Source organism: Aedes aegypti, chromosome 1, assembly GCF_002204515.2.
Source record: "Aedes aegypti strain LVP_AGWG chromosome 1, AaegL5.0 Primary Assembly, whole genome shotgun sequence".
Taxonomy (NCBI): Eukaryota; Metazoa; Arthropoda; class Insecta; order Diptera; family Culicidae; genus Aedes; species Aedes aegypti.
In genome coordinates, this window is record NC_035107.1 from 101,361,026 (window position 1) to 101,374,973 (window position 13,948).

A 13,948-nucleotide genomic window follows, 5' to 3' on the forward strand; every position below is an offset into this window, starting at 1 on the left:
TGGATTACGCGACATTAGCTAGCAGACGCCTCGTACTGCTGCTTGGACCGCTTAAGTTTGGCATGGCTCTCCCTATTGGAACCATTGCCCTTTCCGACTTTTCGCATGCGTAATCAATGTGGCTGATAAAATTCAGCCAATCGTCAATCATTACTCCCAGGTGCTTCAATACGCACTTCGGTGCAATCACATACCTTCCGACGTTGGCCTCCATCTGCTGAACCGCCTTGCAATTGCTGACTACCAGCACCTCTGTTTTGTACTGAGCTATCTGCAGTTTGATTCCGCTCATCCAGCCTTCGATTGTGTCAATTGTTTCCATCGCCAACATCTCCACTTCTTCCAACGTCTCGCTCATCACCGTTAGTGACACATCATCCGCAAAACCAACAATCTTAACCTTCCTGGGCAGCCGCAGTGGCAAGACTTCAACATACATCCCGTTCCAAAGAGTTGGACCGAGAATGGAACCTTATGGAATGGATAGTCGAGAACCTGCATTCTATGCAGTGCTGCGACAATGGCCTCCCAGCTGGTGCTGTTGAATGCGTTTTTCACATCTATTGTAACCAAGGCGCAGTATCGATCTTCTCTTCAACGCTTCCTCAGCACATTCGAGTGCTATTCGAATTGCGTCTACCGTTGATACTCCTTTGCGGAATCCAAACTGCATTTTCGACAGAGGACTGGCACGGCTGTCGTCCTGCATACATTTCGGCTCTTCCTCACATCGTTTTTGGTACTTCGAGTTTTGGTACCCACTTTCTGGTCGGTTTGCCCTAATTTGCTCCTGATTTCCGAGTATACGGCTCATGTGCTGCTAGTGCTAGTTTCTGGCAATTAAATATATTGCGTTGAATCGTCGTATTTGATGACACCTTTCTTCTTTTCGACATTTTGTTGAATGTTTTACGTATCAGTGAGGTATCATTGATGTCTCCGATCCAAAAAATCATATATTTTGTCAGTCCCAAAAGAATCAAAACAAAGACACAAGACGCCATGTTGAATCAATGTTGGGTAGCAAATTATTGGTTCATTTCACTCCTCTGATTTTCGACCACCTGTGCTCACTCTCCGTGCGCTTTGAGGATTATTCTTTCCAACAGTTTTCCGAGCGTATGCAGCAGGCAAATGGGCCTAAACGAGGCTGGATCTCCCAATGGCCTCCCTGATTTTGGCAGCACTACCAGCTTCTGGATCTTCCATATTCCTGGACAGTTACCTTCGTGAAGACACTTCTGCAAAACCTTCCTGAACATGTCCGGATATGCCAGGATGTCAGCTTTCAGCGCCACGTTCTGTATTCCGTCGTTAGACACTTGCCAGTCCTCGGCAATTGCTTGTGCGTCTTCACCGTACGGCGTTGGTGGCCAGGACATTGGAGCGTGTTTCGTGAAAAGACCTTCCACGATCACCTTCAGCTTGTCTGGGAACATCTCAGCTGGCGTCAAGTGCCCTTGACCCTTTCCATAACGACTTGATACGCATTACCCCACGGATTAGTATCTGAATTTCGGCACAGTTCCTTGTAGGATAGCAATAGGATTTACTGATCTCCCATTTGTGTGCGGTCCTAGCTTCTCGAAGTGCGGTCTTTCTCTTCATTTTCGTCTCTGCTCTCTGAGCCCGCCTTCTGGCTCAGAGGCAAGCAATGCGAAATGTGCGAAGCGTGTCATTCCACCAATTGCCGTCTGTTTCGGCTCCAGTTTTCGCGACATAGTTGCGTAACAAGTCCATACCATCCTTTGTGTTAGCGCGGTGCCGTCTCGACAAAGTACCTCAACGAGTAGTTCCTCACGAAGGCTTGCGTCTTCCACTTTCACTCGCTAGTTATTCTTCCCATTGTTGCAGAAGGGTTCTGTTGACCGATGTAGCAGTGAATCGCTTGATGATCGATCCAATTAATCGTGTGTCTCTAGTTAATTCCAGGTTGCTGAATCTGATACTGCTCTTATAATTGCTCCAGCACGTCACAATTATGAGCTACTGCAGACCAAAGTTGAATCAAATCCTGATTTAATTATTGTCTTCATAAAATTTAGACCAGACATGCAGAGAAGGACTTAATATTTCATGTAGAATGTATTGTAACGACACGACAGTCCGAATCGCGAACGGGGACAAGCAATTGAAATTCACCGATTAAACAATAAAACTTATTTATTTTCACTGATTAAATAGAGAGTCAATAATGGCGATGTTGCTCTCGTGGTTGCTCTACTTATTCTGGCACGTTCGCCGAGTGAAAGCATCGTCGGCGGAAGTGTTCTCATTGCGGTTGGTAGCGTCCAGTGCTGCCAGGTTATAACAGCTCTCCCTCGGGTAAGAAGTTTCTCCACAACGTTAGAGGTCAAGCCGAGTAGGTGGACGAATAGTCCTCCCCGAGCGTCGCAAGCCTTGATCCACCAACAAACCACCTGAACCCACTGGTCTCTGGGTCTCAGCATGATCCGCCGCAATGGATACCGGTGCAGTTGAAGATCGGAAAGGAGTAGCAGGTTTCGCGGTAACGTTGGGTGAAGATAATGGAACGTTTTCGTCATGTATATTGTCAGAGTTATGTTGAGCACTTCCAGTTCCAGAAACTGTAGGCTCAATCGGAGTTATTGCGACAGTATGGTCTTGCACATGTTCAGACCGGTCACCGCGTGCGGAAAATTCGGACGTTGAAGAGCTCGCAATCCCTTGGCCAATGCTTCGTAACTGGTTAATATGGCGTTTCCAAACACGACCGTCATCTAGTAAGATTAGGTAATGCAATTTACCTAGACGTTTCTGGACAATACCGAACTCCCATTTGTTGTCATGGACATACTCACGTGCGGATACCCTAGTACCTACTTCTAGCTCACGGAATCGACCTAGGGCTTCGCGAACATTCGAATTGCTGGACGGAATTATCAGATCTATACGGGAGCGGATTTGACGACCGTACACCATCATTGAAGGGGAAAGTCCTGTAGCAGGATGAATCATTTTTCTGTACGACATCAGTATAGAACACAACTCGCCATGAATTTGGGATCGATCACAGTCGATGGCCTTCAGCTTTAATTTCATTGTTTGAATGAATCTTTCTGCCTGGCCATTTGTGGCTGGATGGTAGGGTGCGCTAAGCTTATGAACGACACCATTCATTTTTAGAAACTTCGCAAATTCACACGATGTGAATTGTGGACCATTATCACTAACAAACACAGAGGGAAGACCGTATGTACTGAAGAATTGTCGACAGGCTCGAATCGTAGTTTCTGTTGTCATGTTCTTGACAATATGGACTTCAGGCCACTTAGAGTAAGCGTCTATGATGATAAGATAGTAGTACCCCATGAAAGGGCCTGCGTAATCCGCGTGTACGCGTTGGAATGGTTCAGACGGAGACTCCCAACAGTGATACGAAATTTTAGGAGGATTTGATCTAGTAGCCTGACATGAAGCACAATTGTTGACAAGATTTTCAACATCTCTGTCGATGCCTTCCCACCAACAATAGCCTCGCGCTAAGGATTTGATCCTGGAAACACCAAAGTGTGTCGAATGTAATTCATTGAGCACTTTCTGCCTGAGGGACGGGGGAACGTATACTCGAATACCTCTCATAATACAGTTTCTTTGCAGATTAAACTCTTCCTGATTGATGCCGAAGCGAAACCTGGCGTCAACCGTTCTACCGGATCTCAAACCGCGAATCAACTCTCGTACACTACTATCAGCAAGAGTAGCAGATCCTAAATCTTCCACAGTTAAGGGCAATGTTTGAATGGAGTTGATCTCGATAGCATCAGGCTCCTCAATTTCGTTTTCGGGATCAGTTGTAGCAACTGGCAGACGTGACATGGCATCAGCATTGCAATGGTCAGATGAACGGCGGTATCGAATACAATAATCGAAGTTTTGGAGAAAAGCAGCGTAATGTTGCATACGCATAGCCGTCATCGTCGGAAGTCCTTTACTTTCAGAAAATATCTGGCTAACTGGCTTATTGTCGGTCACCAAAGTGAACCTACGTCCGAAAAGATATTGATAAAACTTGCGAATGCCAAATACAATGGCATAGGCTTCTTTATCTATCTGCGAGTATTTTTGCTGAGTGCGAGTCAACGTTTGAGAAGCGTACTGCAGTGGTCGCTCAGTTCCATCCGGGAACCGGTGACTCAGTACGGCACCGACGCCGTAGGGGGAAGCATCGGTCGCAAGCACAAGAGGGAGCGTCGTATCAAAATGGACCAGAAACCGATCAGACTGCATTTCCTTCTTTACGAAATTGAAAGATTTATCGCACTCTTTTGACCATGCAAAAGGGACATCATCTTTGAGGAGATTATTCAGTGGATACAAAATGGTACTCAGATTGGGGAAGAATCGACCATAGTAACTAACGAGTCCGACAAACGAGCGCACTTGCTCTTTGTCGGTTGGAACCGGCATGCTTTGAATAGCATCTACCTTCGATTGCAGCTTATGGATGCCACATTTATCCACCGAGTATCCACAGTATTCGATATTACTCGCGAAAAACTCACACTTATCACGATTGGCACGCATTCCATGTGCCTCCAATCGTCTCAGGACTTCCTCCAATCTACGCAAATGAGATTCATCATCAGGCCCTGTAATACGAATGTCATCTATGAATACCGTGACCCCAGGAATGCCCTGCAAGATCTGCTCCATCAGCCTTTGAAACACAGCAGGAGCGGAAGCCACACCATACATCAATCTGGTTGGCCGATAAAGCCCCTTATGTGTGCTGAGAGTAAATAGCTTTCTGTCCTCATTCCGGACTTCAAGCTGTAAATAAGCCTGCGATAAATCAATTTTGGAGAATTTATCTCCCCCCGCAACAGTTGCGAATAATTCCTCAACAGTTGGTAGTGGATGCTCGTCTACGAGCAAATGGGGATTGATGGTAACCTTATAGTCACCACACAACCTCACCTTGCCAGCAGCTTTCCGAACTGGGACAACTGGCGTAGCCCAATCAGAATGATCAACTTTCTCCCAAACACCATCCTTAACGAACTTATCAATTTCGGTTTCAACTGCATTGCGCACAGCAAAAGCAACTGGTCTATGCTTAATGTACACTGGCTGTGTACCAGCACGCAGGTTGAGTGAAGCCTGAACCCCAACAATTTTACCAGTATTTCCGTTGAAAACACGAGAGTATTTGTCCAACAAGCATTTCAAAGTACTGGGAGTCGGTTTGCAAGAAAGATCAGTATGGGAAACAGAATGTACACCGGGTTTGAAAACGCTATTGAAATCGATATTCAATCGAAGCAACCAATCACGACCCATTATTGGATGTCTGTTAGACTCCGCCACATGTAAGGGTAATGTGAGCTCATCACCGTTCGACATTACTTTAACGAAAATTTTACCGGGAACGTTAATATCAGTATCGCAATAACTCACCAGTTTTGTCGCAGTCGTGTGGATAGGGAAGTCCTTAAAGTACCGTCGTTGATCGTGGGAACTGATGAGGGAAACTGGTGAACCGGTATCCACCTCGAAGGTCAGCGTCCTCCCATCAACCTTGAGATCCAGCATGAATTTATCAGCAAACCCCGGCGTGCTTCGCAAGTGGAAAACATCCTTAATCACGGTCGAGTCTTCAATATGGTGCGTAACAGCCTTCTCCTTGTTGCTACGCAGCTTGGATTGGCAAACTTTCTCCAGGTGCCCCTTCCGTTTGCAGAAATTGCACACTGTTGATTGATGCCTGCACTTGTTGGCAAAATGGTCTGCGTCACCACATCGATAGCAAGCCCGCTCCTGGCTCGCAGCCGCCGGCTTTGGTTTCGTCTTCGGTGTAAAAGGCTTCGCACCGGATTTCTTCTTCTTTAGCCTTCCGTGTTCCAGATACTGGATCTCCGTTTTCGTTGAGCCGTGCATTTCATCCGTTCCTCTATGGGACATTTCCATGCCGAACGCAATTTCCTTCGCCTTGACTAGTGTCAAGTCGCGTACCTCCAGTAAGCGGGATTGGATGGTACGATTCCGCAAACCAAACACAAATTGGTTTCGGATGGCAGTATCCAGGTGTGCACCAAAATTACAGGTCTGTGCAAGTTTTTCCAGATCCGTAATGTAGTCACACAGCGCTTCGTGGTCCAGCTGCTTCCGGCAGATGAATTTGTAATTCTCCAAAATCTCCAGTGGAGCCGGACTGTAATGCGACTTCAGCAGGGTAACGATGTCGTCGTACGTTTTGGTGTCCGGCGACTCGTTCTTCAATTTGTTGCATAAAACATCGTACGTTGAACCACCCATGTAGTGCAAGAGGTAGTCCCGTTTGTCCTCCGGAGCAACCTTGTAGATCCGGAACGAAATTTCCAAGCGCTCCAACCAGCGATCAAACTTGGCGGTTGCCGCGTTGAAGGGCTCGAAAGTGAACGATGCCGGCATTGCATTGCCAGCAACAGCAGCAGCATTAGCAGCAATCGATGTAGCTCGCGGATCGGGAGGCGCCATGTTGGCAAAATGAAATTTACTTGCACGCCGAAAATGGTCCTTTCCTCCTTCTCGTCGCCAAAATATTGTAACGACACGACAGTCCGAATCGCGAACGGGGACAAGCAATTGAAATTCACCGATTAAACAATAAAACTTATTTATTTTCACTGATTAAATAGAGAGTCAATAATGGCGATGTTGCTCTCGTGGTTGCTCTACTTATTCTGGCACGTTCGCCGAGTGAAAGCATCGTCGGCGGAAGTGTTCTCATTGCGGTTGGTAGCGTCCAGTGCTGCCAGGTTATAACAGAATGTAGTATGGTTTTAATAGCATGATAAGTGTTTGATTAAATCGATTTTTTCAACATACCTGTAGTCTCCAGAAAAGAATCTTTGTTGTTCTTTTATGGCAAGACACAGTACTTTTCTAAATCATCAAAAAATAACTTTTTAACATCGAATGTGTTATGAACTTTGTTGATAAGTATTCTTTAACACATAAAGCTTGAATGTATTCTGTGATAAATTGAGCAAATAAATTGCCATACAAGCTAGTAACCCAGACAAACAGAATGTACCCACTTATAACAACATCACCTTTTGTGTAATGCGATGCCTGTATGAGCAAAGCTTCACTTATAAGATGATGTGAAAAGGCCTTATACGTACAAAAGTGGAGGCGATATACGTGTATATTTCATATGATGAAAAAAAGCATACAATGCAAGTGTGCAGATTTTATTGCGTACTAATCTGTACCTTTATGCGACTTAATTTATGATAACAAAGTTGATTTGACAGCTAATATGGATTGATCCGACTTACCTTATATAAATATACGGGACGAAACGAAATGGACTCATAAAAGAGCGTTTTATGCGTGGAAACTCATCGATCAAACGAAAGTTATGCAATTTTTTTGAGTAAACGACCAGGGGATTGCTACGAGCACCTCTTTTTGTTGTCTCTTATAAAACGATAGCAGAGCTCACCTACACGAATGTGCATTGTTCACAACATCACCAACTAGCTGGGGTGAATGTGGAGAAATGAACCACGACACACAAATTCAACGCATAACTCGCGTGCCGTTCTGAAGAAAATGATTCACACTTCTTTTTTGTCTTTTGTATGTGGTTTGATTATCCCACGAAAGATTTGGGTTTATTTAACTTATTACCATTTATTAGCTCTAGCATATTTTGTTGTGCCCCATGCGTTTTGTACTGTTCTCCCTCGTATGGAAGGTAAACATTCGAGAAACATACAAGTGTGAGTGGAATTCGATACTGGAGTATAAATTATGCTCCCGATAAGAAGGCACAACTTGATCTGTAAAATCCCATAGTGAAAAAGTAGGACGTCGCCTCTCTGTAAACGACTTTGTTCGTTAACTATTATGCAACTTCTGGTTGTCTGGGAAACTTGAATGCAAGTGGACTGCAATCATTAAATAATGCATTTTCAACAGCCAGTATCTCAAATACTAGACATGCTATGATATTTTTGAAAACGGAAATAGATTTTTTGCAATTTCTCGTCGTAATATGCTGTTTTTCATCATGCCAATCTGTCATGAAACGGCCGACTTTCCTGCACTGAAGTACGCAGTGCGGGAATAGTAGTTTACGGAACAAGTTGCAGAATAATGATTTTTACAGCACGAGTCGTAAGTCGAGTTCTGCAACTAGTTACGTAAACTACTATTCCCGCACTGCATACTTCAGTGCAGGAAAGTAGGCCGTTTCATGACAGATTGGCGTGATGAAAAACATCCTATTACGATGAGAAATTGCAAAATAGTAGTTTACGGAACAAGTTGCAGAATGATGATTTTTACAGCATGAGTCGTACATTTATCCTACGAGGCATGCCGAGTAGGATAATTACGACGAGTGCTGTAAAAATCGAGTTCTGCAACGAGTTACGTACAACATTTTTTGCAATTTGGTAGAACACCACGAAATATCAACAATTACACATCTCTGAATAATTACAGAATATTGGCAAATCTTGTGGAATCGAAATCCGCACAAAAAAAAAAAACAATATAAATCCGTCTACTTCATATAAAACGCCAACTACACTGCGGAACATTTTTTTCATAAGCATAAAAATACCGCAATGTATTAAATTTAGGCTTGCTCTAGTAGTTTATGGAACAAGTTTCAGAATGATGATTTTTACAGCACGAGTCGTAAATATATCCTACGAGGCATGCCGAGTAGGATAATTACGACGAGTGCTGTAAAAATCGAGTTCTGCAACGAGTTACGTACAACATTTTTTGCTATTTGGTAGAACACCACTTGAGGGTATGCATTCACCATTATTTTACAATTTCTGAAAAATGGTTGTGTAATGATTCATTACGCAACTCAAAACAGTTGCGTAATGAGAGAGCGTTGCGTAATGAATCATTACAGCAGTGGTTTCAGTTGCGTAATGATTATTCCCGCACAGCATACTTCAGTACAGGAAAGTAGGCCGTTTCATGACAGATTGACATAATGAAAAACAGCCTATTACGATGAGAAATTGCAAAAAAGTTATTACGCAACTGAAATCAGTGCTGTAATGATTAATTACGCAATGCTTTCTCATTACGCAGCTGTTTTGAGTTGCGTAATGAATCATAACACAACAATTTTTCAGAGACTGTAAAATAATGGTGAATGCATTCCGATATAATTTCTGATACCCTCAAGTGGTCTTCAACGAAATTACAAAAAAGTTGCACGTAACTCGTTGCAGAACTCGATTTTTATAGCACTCGTCGAAATTGTTCTACTCGGCAAGCCTCGTAGGATATATTTACGACTCGTGCTGTAAAAATCATCATTCTGAAACTTGTTCCATAAACTACTAGAGCAAGCCTAAATTTAATACATTGCGGTATTTTTATGCTTACGAGAAAAATGTTCCGCAGTGTAATTGGCGTTTTATATGAAGTAGACGGATTTATATTGTTTTTTTTTTTGTGCGGATTTCGATTCCACAAGATTTGCCAATATTCTGTAATTATTCAGAGATGTGTAATTGTTGATATTTCGTATGGTTTCAAATCAGAAACACTGTAACAAAAATCATTGGTGAACAGTTTTAACAATCGATATTACTCTTCGATTCAACCTCTTTATTCATTACCGCATGATACCCTTAACCTGCCTACTATTGCCTGATGAAGATGAACACAGAGGTATGATTTGTGCACCGACCGTGACACGTCGTCACCGGTCAAACACCATCATCATAGCATACGGTTCGCCTCAACCGACTTTTCCCCGTCATGATGTTTGCTCTGTTTGGCCGTTAGTCGCCGCCGCCATCAGAAGGGAAATTTGCATGCCGAGCGAGATTGATGCTAATTTCTGTTGATCTAACCATCCCAGCGCATCCAAATCAGGAACCCCCGCATGACTGTGCTCGGTCAGGTGGAAACTTTATAATAGCCAACTGGTGAGCTTGTGATCAGCGATGAGTGAGTTTTAACGATTTCTTTGGAGCAATAACAGAAAACACAGAACGATGTTTGTAATACATGATATTTTATTTCCTTTCAATCAAATTTCACCAGCTGATTTCACTTAGATACAATCTTCAGGTTTGGTACATGGTATCAGCGAGATGTGACGATTAAACTTCATATGTACAGAATTTCCGGTCAAAAAATAAAACTGTTCCAGGTAAATATAGATACATCTTTGACTTCCGACAGAGTTTTATATTATAAAAACAGAAAAGTGCATCACAATTCTGTTGAAAATGGCAGATTAGAGCCTTTTATACACAGTTCGGACTAGTATGGTAAAGTGCTTGGCAAAAACGTTCGATAGAGATGACCTCGTATTACTAAGAAAAATCAACAATTGATTTTCACTGAAATTGAGAAGCTCATTGTATCATCATGTCTGTATATTTAGTGTATCGCATATGTGTGTCTTCTTACCAAGTTGTAATTTCAATTGAAAATAATTCCAATGGACAATGGAATGAAATGAGTCTAAAAAAATATATCACGTGAAATTTGAAAAACATTCACATTTTTACATGTTTAGAAAATAATATAAAAAAGCTGCAAAAGTATACAAAACTCAAGTTGCACTGCAGATTGCGTTGGCCAAAGTTACCCAGTTGTTACAGTATGTCGTTTTGTTCTTCTGTCGTTCCTTTTTATTTAGTTATTCGAGTGTTTTTTTATGTTTTTCCTGTTATTCCTGCTGTTCCTGTTATTCCTATTATTTCTGTTATTCATGTAATTCCTGTTATTTTTTGTTATTCTTGTTATCCTGTATTTTTTGTAATTTCTGTTATTCTAGTTATTTCTATTAACCCTGTTTTCCTAGTATTTCTGACACTCCTGTTATTCCTGTTTTTCCTGTTTTATCCTGTTTTTCCTGCTATTTCTATTATTCCCATTATTCCTGATACTTATCATTGTCGTTCCTGTTATTTTTGTTATTCCTTATTCCATGTTATTCTTTCAATTCCTGGTTTTTCCTGCTATTCTTGTTATTTTTATTACTAATGTTATTCCCGATATTTCTGATATTTTGTTATTCCTTTCATTCCTGTTGTTCCTTCTATTCCCAACCAATTAGGAAGTCAATGACCTGAACTGTAAAAACAAATCATCTCAATTCTCAACAAATCTTTAATCCATGTACAAAATGTTTGTTTCCATTAAGAATTACATGATTTATTTCCTGATCTGCCATGCTGCATTCCGTGAGGTAAATTGCGTTAAATACTAAATGCGTTCATCTATTTTTACTGTTCTGTATGTTTGGTGTTCAACTACCTAGATGTTTTAACTATAGTTTTTTTTTCTATCGCGTGCGTTTAAGATTCTAGTTTACATTGTGTCCTTGTCGTATTGCTACTGCTTTAGTTTCGGTCTGAAGTGTGCTATATCGGCTTTTGCTTGTTTAGTTATTTTTGTTCATTTGTATGAAACTGATTGGTTTTGATTCGATACTGATCTGTACTAAGTTCTGACTTATTTTAACTGCATTGTACTTACTGCTGATTAAGGTTTGCATTGATTGGTGTGAAGTTCTACCCGAACATAGGAAGTGTTTTGTAGCGTGCATAAGTGTGTGTTACAATTTTGGCAATTTTCTAGTTTATATGCTGGTAACAATGTGGAGCAATAACGTTCCGTCTTGAGGATTATTGCAGGCATTGGAAGGTTTTTTTAACATACTTTTTGAGTTTTCAGTTTACACAAATAGAGAAAATAAATAAACTTTCAAGGTGGACAATGAATTTTCAAGGGAATTCCAATATCTGCTTACTTAATAGCTTTTTCCACATGGTTGATTCATGTTTAATTACTATTGACCTCCAGTTATGCACTCAGTTCATAACAGAAGAAGTGGTCATAAGAACACTAAGCTGTGAAGGGAGAAGACTTCCAGTAAGTCATATAACAGTTCTAGAATACGATATTTTTATTCATTTTTATCTGAGCATTCGTCCGTCAGAAAGATTTCTAAGCAATCGTTTTCAAAAAACTTCATCCTATATCTTTCTAAGTATTCTTACAGTAGTTTCCTAGAGCAATTTTTCAAGAGTTCAGCTAAAGGAATTTCTTCAAGAGCTCATGAGCTATTTGTCAGAGTTTCAGAAGAAAAGAAGTTCATCGTATCGAAATTTCTGAAGTAAATTTTGCCCCCTTGATCAGTAAATCATAAAAAGTACTGAGATTTCAGCTTCTCTTAATAAAAGTACTGGTTTTTCGGTAACATTTTTCATTATTTACTGAATACAGTAAACTCTGGTGCTGATAGCACCGTAAAATTATAGATTGCCGAAAAATTTGAAAAGTCAATAGAATGTTAGTACTGACTTATCAGCATCAAATGAATTGTACCGAGTTTTCTTTAAACTGCAACGAAAACAATTATCTAACCATGTTTGTTATCTGCCAGCAGAAAATGTTTTTTTAGTAAGAAGCTCCTGCTACAGAATGTCTCTCCATGATTTTTTTTATAAATATTTCCATCCTGCCTTGTCGCTGCTCATGGTAAGTATTGGAATATCTTTCGACAGACCAGAATTGTAACGGTCAGCCGTTGCACATCGAAACCCGCACTGCATTGATCGAACTAGCTGGAGCTTAGATAGCACATCTGTTCTTGCAAAGAATTGTTACCTTTCCGTGTGCCAGCTGTTAGCTACTCTTCACAAGTCTTTTGATTCGTACGTTACGGCGCTGTAAAATCTGAAGCTGGATGTTGTTCGCAAGCGCCTTCTTGCCGATGAGCTCAAGGGCTTCGTGGCCGAGCAGTTAGTGTCGTCAGGCAGTGAGCGCATCGTGTCAGCTTGTGGGTGTGGGTTCGATTCCCTCTTCAACCATTGAAACTTTTCGTCAGGAATGTTTCTCGGCTGTGCCACTGGAGCATGCTTGTCCGTTGTATAGTGTTAAGTTACAGTCTGTGCAGCTAAATAGCTGAAGACGGTGTCCGTGCCTCTTTTTTTACCGACCGGGCGGATTCCTACCAAGAAAAACCTGCAGCATTTTACAGATCGAATCAAAAGCCTGGTAAGTTCACAGGAAAGTGCAACTGCTGCCAGAAGAAGGAGCACAAGGCCAAGTGTGAAATTGTAGACGGATGGGTATGCTGACGCTAACGCTGCTTCTGGAGGCAAGGCGGTGGCTTTAATGACCGGAAGGTACTCCCAAACGCAGGACGAGGAAGTGGTTTCCTTCAAGCTGGATTCCGGAGTATCAGACCACATTGTGAACGTGAACCATTGTTTCGCCGACCTCACAAAGCTGACGCAATCAGTCATCAGCAACGTGGCAAAGGACGATCAGTGCCTGATTTCCTGGCACCAAGGCACTTTCAAAGGTGTCAACAGGGAATGTAACTATGTCAGCCTGAAGGATGTCCTTTCCGTACCTGATCTTCGAACGAACCTGCTTTCTGTGAAGAAGATGACAAAAGCGGACCTAGATGTCACATTCACGAAAAAGGAAGCAATCCTGGAGCACGGTCGTGACCCGATTGCGAGATATCCTAGAGATGTCCTATGCAGAGAGGCTTTTTCGAGCTCGATCTCCACGTCGATACTGTGGCAGCCAACATATGTGGAGCTGTGAACGGTAATTTGAGGCATCGTCGACTGGCCCATTTGAAGAGCAAGAGTTTGCAGGCACTAGGCAAGCATGACATGGTCATTTGATAACGGTTATGCATACATGCGGGGCTTGTTGTTAGTGAAAGTGACTTCTGAATGGACGTGTCTCTCCAGCCATTCTGAAATGCAGCTATCACCTTCTAACTCCCGGACTGAAGCTTTTTGCAAAAATGTACTACATTTTTGCTGAAAACTTTTTTCCATAATACCACTGCCGGACAGTGGGCCAAATTCAAGCTTTCCTGCCTCGGTGAGCTCAAGCAATTCTTGGGAATATGCGTCGAAATGGCTGGTGACCACTACACACTCGATCAAGCCACCTACTTTGACAAGTTGATACA